Raw genomic sequence first — 13,915 nt, forward strand, 5'->3', positions numbered from 1 at the left:
AATCTTAGAATTGCTTCCCTAATTTACTGGGGAAAATCACATAGGAAGTGGCCATTAAGGACAGTTTTACTCGGAAAGTTACAACACTAGTACAAGAAGTCTTAAGACATTTAACATTTGCTTGTTAAATAGCAATGTCATAAAGTCAATAAAATTAAACATGTTTTACTTTTTTCCTCACAAGAATATAAAAATTATGGAGGGGAACTTAACAGGGAATTTAAAAAAGGTAACATGTTTTTTTCTTTTAGTGGTCCTTGAGTAGTTATGACAGAATAGTTTCCACTTTTTGTTTGTTTCTTTGAACTGGGATTTTGGTCCCAGTTTTGGTTGTTTCTAGTATCTGTTTCTGCCTCCCCCTCTATCAGATCAGCTTCCTTCACGGCCACCACCTCCTGGTGTTCCATGGCCTGAACTGCTGTAGGAATCATGTGGAGGAGGGTACCCTCTTTCCATAGAAGGAGGCAGCTCTCTTTCTTGTCTGTCAGCCTGATCATGACCACTTAAATAGAGATCAGTTCGGCTGCTTGAGTAACTGTCTCGACTTCCACCATATCTGTCACGTGAGCTGCTGTAATCATCATAGTGACTGCTTCCACCATAAGATGGTGGGGGCCCTCGTGTAGGTGGAGCACTACCTGACTTGCCACAACTCTCATGTGAATCTCTGTAGGAACCTCCACTTGGATGATCTGAATAGTCACGATCACGACCATATCCATCTCTATTACTATACCCTTTGATAGATAGTCATCACTTGAACTGGAGTGACCATAATCGCGATAAGTATAATCTCGTGGTGGTGGTGCATAATCTCTTGTATCACAAGAACTTGGGTAATCGCTGCTTGAATAGCTGTCTCTAGTAGAATACCCATCATTTCTTGGGGACAAATAAAGATCTCTATGAGAGGGCAGCAGTCCCCTTTGAGGGGGACCTCGTAACTATCTCTTCTACGTGATACTGGAGCTCTTCCTCCCATTCCACTGCTGCTGCAAACTGGTCCTGAAGGTGCAGATCTCTTAGGAGGAGGACCCCCACTTCTTGGTGGTGATCTTTATTTTTTTTGTATTTTTAGACTTTTTTTTTTAATTGCATTTTTGGTTTTGGGGTACATCTGAAGAATATGCAAGATTGTTGCACAGGTACACACATGGCAGTGTGATTTGCTGCCTTCCGTCCCATCACCTATATCTGGCATTTCTCCCTATGCTATCTCTCCCCAGCTCCCCACCCCCTGCTGTCCCTCCCTATTTCCCCCGACAGAACCCAGTGTGTGTTCCTTCCCTCCCTGTGTCCATGTGTTCTTATTGTTCAACACCTGCCTATGAGTGAGAACATGTGGTGTTTGATTTTCTGTTCTTGTGTCAGTTTGCTGAAAATGCTGGTTTCCAGGTTCATCCATTTGCCTACAAAGGACACAAACTCATCGTTTTTTATGGCTACGTAGTATTCCATAGTATATATGTGCCACATTTTCCCTGTCCAGTCTATCATCGATGATAATTTGGGTTGGTTACAAGTCTTTGCTATTGTAAACAGTGCTGCAGTGAACATTTGTGTGCATGTGTCCTTATAGTAGAGTGATTTATAATCCTTTGGATATATACCCAATAATGGGATTGCTAGGTCAAATGGAATTTCTGTTTCTAGGTCCTTGAGGAATCCACTGTCTTCCACAATGGTTGAACTAATTTACACTCCCACCAACAGTGTAAAAGTGTTCCTATTTCTCCACATCCTCTCCAGCATCTGTTGTCTCCAGATTTTTTAATGATCGCCATTCTAACTGGCGTGAGATGGTATCTCAATGTAGTTTTGATTTGCATTTCTCTAATGATCAGTGATGATGAGCATTTTTTCATATGTTTGTTGGCCTCATGTATGTCTTCTTTTGTAAAGTGTCTGTTCATATCCTTCGTCCACTTTTGAATGGGCTTGTTTGTTTTTGTCTTGTAAATCTGTTTTAGTTCTTCGTAGATTCTGAATATCAGCCCTTTGTCAGATGGGTAGATTGCAAAAATTTTTTCCCCTTCTGTTGGTTGCTGATTCACTCTAATGACTGTTTCTTTTGCTGTGCAGAAGCTGTGGAGTTTGACTTGGTCCCATTTGTCTATTTTGGCTTTTGTTGCCAATGCTTTTGGTGTTTTAGTCATGATGTCCTTGCCTATGCCTATGTCCTGAATGGTTTTGCCTAGGTTTTCTTTTAGGGTTTTTATGGGGTTAGGTCTTATGTTTAAGTCTTTAATTAGTGTAAGGTGTAAGGAAGGGGTCCAGTTTCTGCTTTCTGCACATGGCTAGCCAGTTTTCCCAACACCATTTATTAAACAGGGAATCCTTTCCCTATTGCTTGTTTTTGTCAGATTTGTCAAAGATCAGATGGTTGTAGATGTGTGGTGTTTCCTCCGAGGTCTCTGTTCTGTTCCATTGGTCTATATCTCTGTTTGGTACCAGTACCATGCTGTTTTGATTACTGTAGCCTTGTAGTATAGTTTGAAGTCAGGAAGCATGATGCCTCCAGCTTTGTTCTTTTTGCTTAGAATTGACTTGGCTATGTGGGCTCTCTTTTGGTTCCATATGAAGTTTAAGGTGTTTTTTTCCAGTTCTGTGAAGGTCATTGGTAGCTTGATGGGGATAGCATTGAATCTGTAAATTACTTTGAACACTATGGCCATTTTCATGATATTGTTTCTTCCTAAGCATGAGCATGGAATGTTTCTCCATCTGTTTGTGTCCGCTCTTATTTCATTGAGCAGTGGTTTGTAGTTCTCCTTGAAAAGGTCATTTATGTTCTTTGTTAGTTGTATTCCTAGGTATTTTATTCTCTTTGTAGCAATTGTGAATGGCAGTCCGTTCTTGATTTGGCTCTCTTTAAGTCTGTTATTGGTACATAGGAATGTTTGTGATTTTTGCACATTGATTTTGTATCCTGAGACTTTGCTGAAGTTGCTTATCAGCTTAAGGAGATTTTGGGCTGAGACAATGGGGTCTTCTAAATATACAATCATGTCGTCTGCAAATAGAGACAATTTGACTTCCTCCTTTCCTATTTGAAAACACTTTATTTCTTTTTCTTGCCTGATTGCTCTGGCTAGAACTTCCAATACTATATTGAATAGGAGTGGTGAGAGAGGGCATCCTTGTCTAGTGCCAGATCTCAAAGGGAATGCTTCCAGTTTTTGCCCATTCAGTACGATATTGGCTGTTGGTTTGTCGTAAATAGCTTTTATTATTTTGAGATACATTCCATCAATACCTGGTTTATTGAGGGTTTTTAGCATAAAGGGCTGTTGAACTTTGTGAAAGGCCTTCTCTGTATCAATTGAGATAATCATGTGGTTTTTGTCTTTGGTTCTATTTATGTGGTGAATTACGTTTATAGACTTGCATATGTTGAACCAGCTTTACATCCCCGGGATGAAGCCTACTTGATCGTGGTGGATAAGCTTTTTGATGTGCTGTTGCAATCGTTTTGCCAGTATTTTATTGAAGATTTTTACGTCTATGTTCATCATGGATATTGGCCTGAAGTTTTCTTTTCTTGTTGAGTCTCTGCTGGGTTTTGGTATCAGGGTGATGTTGGTCTCATAAAATGATTTGGGAAGGATTCCATCTTTTTGGATTGTTTGGAATAGTTTCAGAAGAAATGGTACCAGCTCCTCTTTGTATGTCTGGTAGAATTTGGCTGTGAACCCATCTGGACCTGGGCTTTTTTTGGGTGGTAAGCTCTTAATTGCTGCCTCAACTTCAGCACTTGTTATTGGTTTATTCAGGGTTTCGACTTCTTCCTGGTTTAGGCTTGGGAGGAGGCAAGTGTCCAGGAATTTATCCATTTCTTTTGGGTGTACTAGTTTATGTGCATAGAGTTGTTTGTAATAATCTCTGATGGGCTGGGCGCGGTGGCTCAAGCCTGTAATCCCAGCACTTTGGGAGGCCGAGGTGGGTGGATCACGAGGTCAAGAGATCGAGACCATCTTGGTCAACACGGTGAAACCCCGTCTCTACTAAAAATACAAAACATTAGCTGGGCATGGTGGCGCGTGCCTGTAATCCCAGCTACTCAGGAAGCTGAGGCAGGAGAATTGCCTGAACCCAGGAGGCGGAGGTTGCGGTGAGCCGAGATCGCGCCATTGCACTCCAGCCTGGGTAACGAGAGTGAAACTCTGTCCCCCCCCAAAAAAAAAATAATAATCATCATCATCATCTCTGATGATGGTTTGTATTTCTGTGGAATCTGTAGTGATATCCCCTTTATCGTTTTTTATTGCATCTATTTGATTATTCTCTCTTTTCTTTTTTATTAATCTGGCTAGTGGTCTATTTTGTTGATCTTTTTGAAAAACCAGCTCCTGGATTTATTGATTTTTTTGAAGGTTTTTTTTGTGTCTCTATCTCCTTCAGTTCTGCTTTGATCTTAGTTATTTCTTGTCCTCTGCTAGGTTTTGAGTTGTTTTATCTTGTTCCTCTAGCTCTTTCAATTTTGACGATAGGGTGTCAATTTTAGATCTTTCCTTGCTTCTCATGTGGGCATTTATTGCTATATATTTTCCTCTGGAGACTACTTTAAATGTGTCCCACAGATTCTGATATGTTGTGTCTTCGTTCTTGTTGCTTTCGAAGAACATCTGTATTTCTGCCTTCATTTCTTTGTTTATCCAGTCAACATTCAAGAGCCGGTTGTTCAGTTTCCGTGAAGCTGTGTGGTTCTGAGTTAGTTTGTGAATTCTGAGTTCTAACTTGATTGCACTGTGGTCTGAGAGACTGTTGTCATGATTTCTGTTCTTTTGTATTTGCTGAGGAGTGATTTACTTCCAATTATGTGGTCAGTTTCAGAGTAGGTGTGATGTGGTGCTGAGAAGAATGTATATTCTGTGGATTTGGAGTGGAGAGTTCTGTAAATGTCTATTAGGTTTGCTTGGTCCAGGTCTGAGTTCAAGTCTGGATATCCTTGTTAATTTTCTGTCTTGTTGATCTGTCTAATATTGATAGTGGGGTGTTAAAGTCTCCCAGTATTATTGTGTGGGAGTCTAAGTCTCTTTCTAAGTCATTAAGAACTTGCTTTATGTGTCTGGGTGCTCCTGCATTGGATGCATATATATTTATGTTCGTTACCTCTTCTTGTTGCATTGATCCTTTTACCATTATGTAATGTCCTTGTCTCTTTTGATCTTTGTTGGTTTAAAGTCTATTTTATCAGAGACTAGAATTGCAACTCCTGCTTTTTTTTGCTCACCATTTGTTTGGTAAATCTTCCTCCAGCCCTTTATTTTGAGCCTTTGTGTATCCTTGCATGTGAGATGGGTTTTCTGGATGCAGCACACTGGTGGTGGTCTTCTTTTTACAGGGAGTGGTACCCTGGAAGAACTCGTGTTAAAATTTGTGGAATATCCACCGTCATTCATGTGTCTTCCCCATGAGGAGGCCCCCTGGTTCCTTCACTTCCTCCTCTTCCACCTCTAAGACCTCTTGGAGGGCCTCTACTTCTTGGAGGTGGAGGTGGTCCACGTCTACCACTTTCAAATGATATTTTGGTGGCTTGTTTCACATTGATGGCTTTTCCATCTAAGGACGTCTTATTCATGTCTCTGGCTGCATCCTTAGCGTCTGCTGGGTTTTCAAAGGTAACAAAAAGCAGATCCTCTTGATTTGTTGGTTTCATGGTCTCTTGTCAATACTACTTTGACTATTTGTCCATATTTGCCAAATGCTGCTTCAAGAGCTTTTTTGTTTGTTTCTGTATTAAGCCCATCGGTGAAGAGCTTTCCTGGGCGATCTGCTTCAGCCGTTTTTTCACCCCCCCACTGGTGAGTCAGAGGGATGACAATGGGTTCAAGCTCCAAATAGCTCTCCGACAAGGGCTTCCTAGCAGCTCAGCACAAGTGGCGGCTTCTGGGTTTGAGGACTGAACTGCGAAGCTGCTAGCACTACTACACAGCCAAAACAATTTCTTCTTTGCCCATTCTTCTGTAGATAGACATCTGGGTTATGTCAGGTTTGGGATATTATAAATAAAGCTCCTGTGAGTATTACAATACAAAACTTTTTGTGAATATTTACACGTGTTTATTTTAGGAATATACCTAAGAGTGGAATTGCTTGGCAGATATGTTTGTCTTTATCACAAATTGTTAGACCAATTTGTAAAATTGGTTTAACATTGTAGAGTTCCACTCACAGTGCATGAAAGTTCAAATTACTCTATCTCCTTAATTACTTTTTGTGTCCAGTCTTTTTATTTTAAATTTGACCGTTTTGTTGACCATCTCATTTTGGTTTTATTTTGTATTTTATTTTGGAAAAGTGTATGTTTTTAATTTTTATGAAGTTGGATTTATTAGTTTCTTTTTTTGTGAGAGAGAAAGTGACATTTGTGTCTCAATTAAAACACTTTTGCCTACTCCAAGGTCAGGAAAATACTCTCTACATTTTCTTCTAGGATCTTTATAGTTTTAGCTTTCATATTTAGGTCTGTGACACAGATTTAATTAGTCATTTATGTGGTGTGAGGTAGGGGCTAAGGTTAGTTTTTATGTTTCGAACATATGTAAAAATATAATAGTATGATGAGCTCCCAAGTACCCATCACTCTACTTTGATAATTATCGCCATTATTGTTTCACATGCTCCTCACCCACTTTCCTGACTTCAAACTGAATTATTAGAAAATTTTTGATATCGTATTTTCATCTATTACTATTTCAGTATATATAAGAGATAAGGAGTGTTTAAAAAACAATGCAACCACAATACTTCTATTATGCCTAAGCAAGTAACTATAATTACTCAATATCATCAAAATGTAGATTATTTTCCACATTTTCCTGGTTGTCTTATAAATTTTAAAAATTATTTTTCTTATTTTTTGAGACAGAGTTTTGTTCTTGTCGCCCAGGGCGTAGTGCAATGGTGCAATCTCAGCTCATTGCAACCTCTGCCTCCTAGTTGAAGGAATTCTGCCTCAGCTTCCCAAATAGCTGGGATTATAGGCATCTGCCACCATGCCAGGCTAATTTTATTGTATTTTTTAGTAGAGATGGGGTTTCACTATGTTGGTCAGGCTGGTCTCGAACTCCTGACCTCAGGTGATCCACCCACTTCGGCCTCCCAGAGTCTTGGGATTACAGACATGAGCCACTGCACCTGGCCAAAAATTAGTTTATTTTTTAAAACTAAACTACAGATTCAAATGATTTCTTTATATTGATTTGGTTGCAAAGTCTTGCAAGTATGCTTTAATCTAGTAAATACACTCCTGTCCTTTACAAATTCTTTGTTGAAGAAATATTGAAATTTTTTTCTCCCTATAGTTTCCCACCCTCCAGATTTTGCTGTTTGAATCTTTTTGGTGTGATTTAAAATATTTCCTCTCTCCTGCAATTACTGTGAATTGATGATTAAATCAACATTCCCCAAGGGGCTCAAAGACACCTGCAAATGGCTCAGGACCTATGGAATTCACTGGCTAGGAGAAAGGACAACAAGTTTGATCTCCTCCAAGTTAATGTTTCCAATTTCTCTTCTTCCTTTTTGACATAATACAAAAGGGAGAAACCCTCTCATTCTGAGTAGTTCCATTCTCCTCCTTTTGGCCTCCTGCGTCAAGTGGGTCAAATATTCCTTCTTGTGCAGAGGTCCCTTGGTGCAGTGGAGCCCTTATTGCTCCACACTGGGGCATATTCTTAGGTATATGGTACACTCACTCACCTGGATTAGGAGCCTGAGCTACCTCTTCCTTCAGGTACAGAGATCTTGGTGCAGCAGTAACCCCTCTACTCCATGCCCAGATGTATCTCCAGGCATTTGGCGCAACCACTCTTCAGGTGTTTAGGCCACTCCTCCCTTCCTGGGCAGAACACTTGGGGAAGCAGAAGTTTCTCCACTCCACACTCAGGCATAACTCTAGGTGCTTGGTGGCTGCCTCCTAGACTTCCCTTTTGGAGCCAGTGCTTATACTTGCCATTGGGGAATGAACAGGTGGGCCTGCCCAGTTTGGCAGGCCAAGCTTGGTCTCTTCTGGAACTGAGCAGGGAGCTCAGACCACTGCGCATTCCACAGGATGGCCTATTGCCTAAGGCACAGGGAGCACCTTGTGGCAAACAAAGATCAAGCATATACCCATTTACCTGAGCTGCACCTGGCTCTTACCCATAAGAATCACCCACAGACTGAGAGGATGAACTAAACAACCCAAAGTATAATTTGCTGACATAAGCACACAGCAGTGAGGAACTAGATTAGTTTCCTGAGGCCTCTGCTATATGGGCCATGCATCTGCCCAGTACATTGCTACAACCAGCATTGAAGGAAGCTCCTGTACAAAAGCTATCTATAACAAAAGAAGACATACAAGGAGCCAATGAACATATGAAAAAAATGCTCATGACTAATGATCAGAGAAATGCAAATGAAAACCACAATGAGATACCATCTTAAACCAGTCAAAATGGCTATTAGTTAAAATGTCAGTAAACAACAAATGTCAGAGAAGACATGAGGAAAAGGGATGTATAAATGCTTATACATTTTTGGTGGGAATGTGAAATTAGTACATCTGTGGGAAATAGTATGATGATTTCTCAAAGAACTAAAAACAGAACTACCCTTTCATCCAGAAATCCCACTCCTGGGAATCTCCCCAGAGGAAAATAAATGATTATATAAGAAAAACACCTGCACTTGTTTATCACAGCACTATGCATAATAGCAAAGTCATGGAAACAACTTAAGTGTCCATTAATGGATAATTGGGTTAAAAATGTGATATATATATAATATAGATAATGGCGTCCAATATAATATATATGTTACATATAATGTATTTATTTTATATATTATATTGGAGGCCACTATCTATATTATCTATAATATATATAATCCTTTTTAATTAAAAAAAGAATGAAATCATGTCTTTTGCAGCAACATGGTTGAAATTGGAGGCCATTACCTTAAGTAAAATGACTTAGAAACAGAAAGTCAAAAAATTTATGTTCTCATTTATAAGTGGAGCAAAACATGGGTACACATGGACATACAGACTGAAACAATAGACACTGGGGACTCCAAAAGATGGGAGGAGGAGAGAGATGAAATATTGCCTGTTAGATACAAGGTACACTGGTAAAGAATACACTAAAAGTCTAGATTTCACCACTACACAATAAATCCATGTAACACAACTTCAGTTGTACCCCTAGGCCTATGAAAATAAAACTTAAAATTTTAAAAAAGATATCTCTTTTACCTGTTAGATAGAAAAACATGAACATATTTGATAACACATTGCATTGGTGAGAGTGAGGGAAATTAGGCACTTTGATAAATTGCTAATGGGATTGTTAACAAGACAGCAATCTGGTAATAACTTTTTTTTTTTTTTTTTTTTGAGATGGAGCCTTGCTCTGACACCCAGGTTGGAGTGCAGTGGCATGATCTTGGCTCACTGCAACCTCTCCCTCACAGGTTCAAGCACTTCTCCTGCCTCAGCCTCCTGAGTAGCTGGGATTATAGGTGCCTGCCACCACTCCCGGCTAATTTTTGTATTTTTAGTAGTGAAGGAGTTTCACCATGTTGGTCAGGCTGGTCTCAAACTCCTGACTTCAGGTGATCCACCCGCCTCGGCCTCCCAAAGTACTGGGATTACAGGCATGAGCCACTGAGCCTGGCAGCAATAACTTCAAAAAGTAAAAATATACCTAGCATTTTTTTCCCTGAAGTTCTATTTCTTTCTATTTTTTAAATTATACTTTAAGTTCTGGGGTACATGTGCAGATTGTGCAGGATTGTTACATAGGTATACGCATGCCGTGGTGGTTTCCTACCTCCGTTACCCCATCACCAACATTAGGTATTTCTCCTAATGTTATCCTTCCCCAATCCCCCCACCTAATGTTATCCCTCCCCAATCCCCTCACCTCTTGCCTTCCCTTCCCTAGTCTCCCCACCCCCCAATAGGCCCCAGTGTGTGACGTTCCCCTCCCTGTCCATGTGTTCTCATTGTTCAATACCCACTTATGGGTGAGAACATGCGGTGTTTGGTTTTCTGTTCTTGTGTCAGTTTGCTGAGAATGATGGTCTCCAGCTTTATCCATGTCCCTGCAAAGGACATGAACTCATCATTTTTTATGACTGCATAGTATTCCGTGGTGTATATGTGCCACGTTTTCTTTATTCAGTCTATCATTGATGGGCATTTGGATTGGTTCCAAGTCTTTGCTATTGTAAACAGTGCCACAGTGAACATATGTGTGCATGTGTCTTTATAATAGGATGATTTATAATCCTTTGGGTATATACCCAGTAATGGGATTGCTGGGTCAAATGGTATTTCCATCTCTAAATCCTTGAGGAATCAAGACACTGTCTTCCACAGTGGTTGAATTTACACTTCCACCAAGAGTGTTAAAGCCTATTTCTCCGCATCCTCTCCAGCATCTATTGTCTCCAGATTTTTTGATGATTACCATTCTAACTGGTGTGAGATGGTATCTCATTGTGGTTTTGATTTGCATTTCTCTAATGACCAGTGATGATGAGCTTTTTAAAATATGTTTGTTGGCCATATAAATGTCTTCTTTTGAAAAGTGTCTGTTCATATCCTTCACCCACTTTTTGATGGGATGGTTTGTTTTTTTCTTGTAAATTTGTTTTAGTTCTTTGTAGATTCTGGATATTAGCCCTTTGTCAGATGGGTAGCTTGCAAATTTTTTTTCCCATTCTGTTGTTTGGCAGTTCACTCTAATGATTATTTCTTTTGCTGTGCAGAAGCTCTTAAGTTTAATTAGATCCCATTTGTCTATTTTGGCTTTTGCTGCCATTGCTTTTGGTGTTTTAGTCATGAAGTCCTTGCCTATGCCTATGTCCTGAATGGTATTGCCTAGGTTTTTTTCTAGGGTTTTTATGGTGTTTGGTCATATGTTTAATCTTTAATCCATCTGGAGTTAATTTTTGTGTAAGATGTAAGGAAGGGGTCTAGTTTCAGCTTTCTGCTTAAGGCTAGCCAGTTTTCCCAACACCGATTATTAAACAGGGAATCCTTTCCCCATTGCTTGTTTTTGTCAGGATTGTCAAAGATCAGATGGTTGTAGATGTGTGGCATTACTTCTGAGGCCTCTGTTCTGTTCCATTGGTCTATATCTCTGTTTTGGTACCAGAACCATGCTGTTTTGATCACTGTAGCCTTGTAGTATAGTTTGAAGTCAGGAAGCATGATGCCTCCAGCTTTGTTCTTTTGGCTTAGGATTTTCTTGGACTATGTGGGCTCTTTTTTGGTTCCAAATGAAGTTTAAGGTGTTTTTCTTTCCAGTTCTGTGAAGAAGGTCATTGGTAGCTGTATGGGGATAGCGTTGAATCTATAAATTACTTTGGGCAGTGTGGCCATTCTCATGATACTGATTCTTCCTAACCATGAGCATGGAATGTTTTTCCTTCTGTTTGTGTCCTCTCTTATTTCCTTGAGCAGTGATTTGTATCTCTCCTTGAAGAGGTCCTTCACGTCCCTTGTTAGTTATATTCCTAGGTATTTTATTCTCTTTGTAGCAATTGTGAATGGGAGTTCACTCATGATTTGGCTCTCTGTTTGTCTGTTATTAGTGTATAAAAATGCTTGCGATTTTTGCACATTGATTTTGTATCCTGAGATTTTGCTGAAGTTGCTTCTCAGCTTAAGGAAATTTTGGGTTGAGACGATTGGGGTCTTCTAGATATACAATCATGTCATCTGCAAAAGAGACAATTTGGCTTCTTCTTTTTCTACTTAAATACACTTTGTTTCTTTTTTTTGCTTGATTGCTCTGGCTAGAACTTCCAACACTGTGTCGAATAGGAGTGGTGAGAGAGGGCACCCTTGTCTAGTGCCGGTTTTCAAAGAGAATGCTTCCAGTTTTTGCCCGTTCAGTGTGATATTGGCAGCGGGTTTGTCATAAATAACTTTTATTATTTTGTGATACGTTCCATTGATACCTAGTTTATTGAGAGTTTTTAGCATAAAGGTCTGTTGAATTTTGTCGAAGTCCTTCTTTGCATCGATTGAGGTAATCATTGGTTCTGTTTATGTGATGGATTACATTTATAGATTTGGGCATGTTGAACCAGACTTGCATCCCTGGGATGAAGCCTATTTGATCGTGATGGATAAGCTTTTTGATGTGCTGTTGCAATTTGTTTGCCAGTATTTTATTGAAGATTTTTGTATCAATGTTCATCATGGATATTGTCCTGAAGTTTTCTTTTTAGTTGTGTCTCTGCCAGGTGTTGATATCAGGATGATGTTGGTCTCATAAAATGAGTTAGGGAGGATTCCCTCTTTTTGCGGCTTGTATACCAAAATATTTAATAAAACATTTTTTTGGTATGGAATAATGATTAAAAAGACAGTCAGATATTTAGAATATTTGACAGTGGCTTGAGAATGTAAAACAAAAGGAACTAGAGAGTCAAGTTTTAAAATTATTTTTTACTTTGCTGAATCTTTTTTTGGCATTTTGACTGAATTATACCTATTATTAATTCCCTCTTCATCTTTAAGATGCTTGGCAGTAACAGGGTCTGTACACATCTTCTCTTTTACTATATACAAAAATTGTAATTGAAAAAGATGACAATTTAAAAGTCAGCATAAAGAATGTAAAGATGTCTATATACGTTACAAAAGGCTACCTTTTCTAAAAGCTGTGTGCACATAATTTATTAAAGAGCTTAATAGATATTTTTTAATCTAAAAAAGAAAATGAGATAAATATTAATAGTTCTATTTTCAGACTGTGCAGACAATGAATATATCATTTGTATAAATAAAAGGAGTTATGCAAACAAACTTTTATTAGTAGAGAATAAATTTTATAAGTAAATATGTCCTTGTGTAAAGATACACAAGAAACTGGTATCCTTTCATACCTTTAAAATGTTTTACCATCTTCTAATAAAAATAAGTTATACAACTGACTAAAAATACAACTGATAAGAAAACTATCTGTAAAAAGTAATTTAACTTTGTATGAACTTGATTTGTCATTGGCAAACATTTGACTTTGTGTTTTGGGCGTTTTTGCAAAATTCAGCAAATGAAATTCCTGGCTTATAACTTAAACAGTTAATATAATTAAGTTAATTAATATACCTGAATTGTTTGAGTTAAAACCTAGTCATTGTTCCAGCTTTCTCATTGTTAAACTGAACAGCAAGTCTGTTCACATGCCTTACAGAATTGCCAGAGAGATGTTTGATGAGGGTTTCAACAGCAACTCATAAAGGTGACGGAATTGCAGAGGTAGGGTCTGCTGCAATTTGAGGCCACTAGGCCAAAGTTAGCTAAGTGTCCTCCCTCCTATTCATCACTTCATCACTTCCAGGAGTGTAAGAGCATCTCAGTTACCCCATTGGTTTGGATTTGTGGATCCAACCCACCTTCTCTTTCATCTTTGCCCTGAATAGGCACCTCTGCCTTGGAAAATTAGTCTTCTTTGTGAGACTAATTTGGAGCACCACAATCTTCCCACTGCTGAGCCCACCCTCTGCCATCTTTGACTTCTTCCTCTTCCTTCACTCAGCCTCATGTCCAACCCATCACCAAGTTTGGTTGCTTCTGTCATCCTAATGTCTTTCCTCTCTGGCACTGACTCTTCATCCATACAAATCCATAGGAACAGCCTTCAACTGGGCCCTCTGCTCCTATTGCCCTTCCTCCTCACTTTACATGGTGAATTGTTATTTGATTTTCAACACTCAGATTAAATTTGTCTTCTTTGTGAAACCTGCATTGAAACTTCCCCTGTGGGTTTCAAATACAAGTATACTTCATGCTTTTATTTGGTACCCTATACTTCAGGCACACCTCTTGTAGGCTTTGTAACATCACAATATAATTATGTGTTTTTTATGTTTGTTCTCACTGGACAGGGATACTGACCCCCTCTGCCTT

General features: G+C 39.1%; 1 pseudogene; it reads right to left on the minus strand.

The window, feature by feature from the left end:
- Window positions 1–259: 259 nt before the first annotated feature.
- LOC108315559 lies at window positions 260–13,515 on the minus strand (annotated as a pseudogene).
- Between the last annotated feature and the right edge of the window lie 400 nt (window positions 13,516–13,915).

The sequence above is a fragment of the Cebus imitator genome, unplaced genomic scaffold (genome assembly GCF_001604975.1).
Source record: "Cebus imitator isolate Cc_AM_T3 unplaced genomic scaffold, Cebus_imitator-1.0 Scaffold174, whole genome shotgun sequence".
Lineage (NCBI taxonomy): Eukaryota > Metazoa > Chordata > Mammalia > Primates > Cebidae > Cebus > Cebus imitator.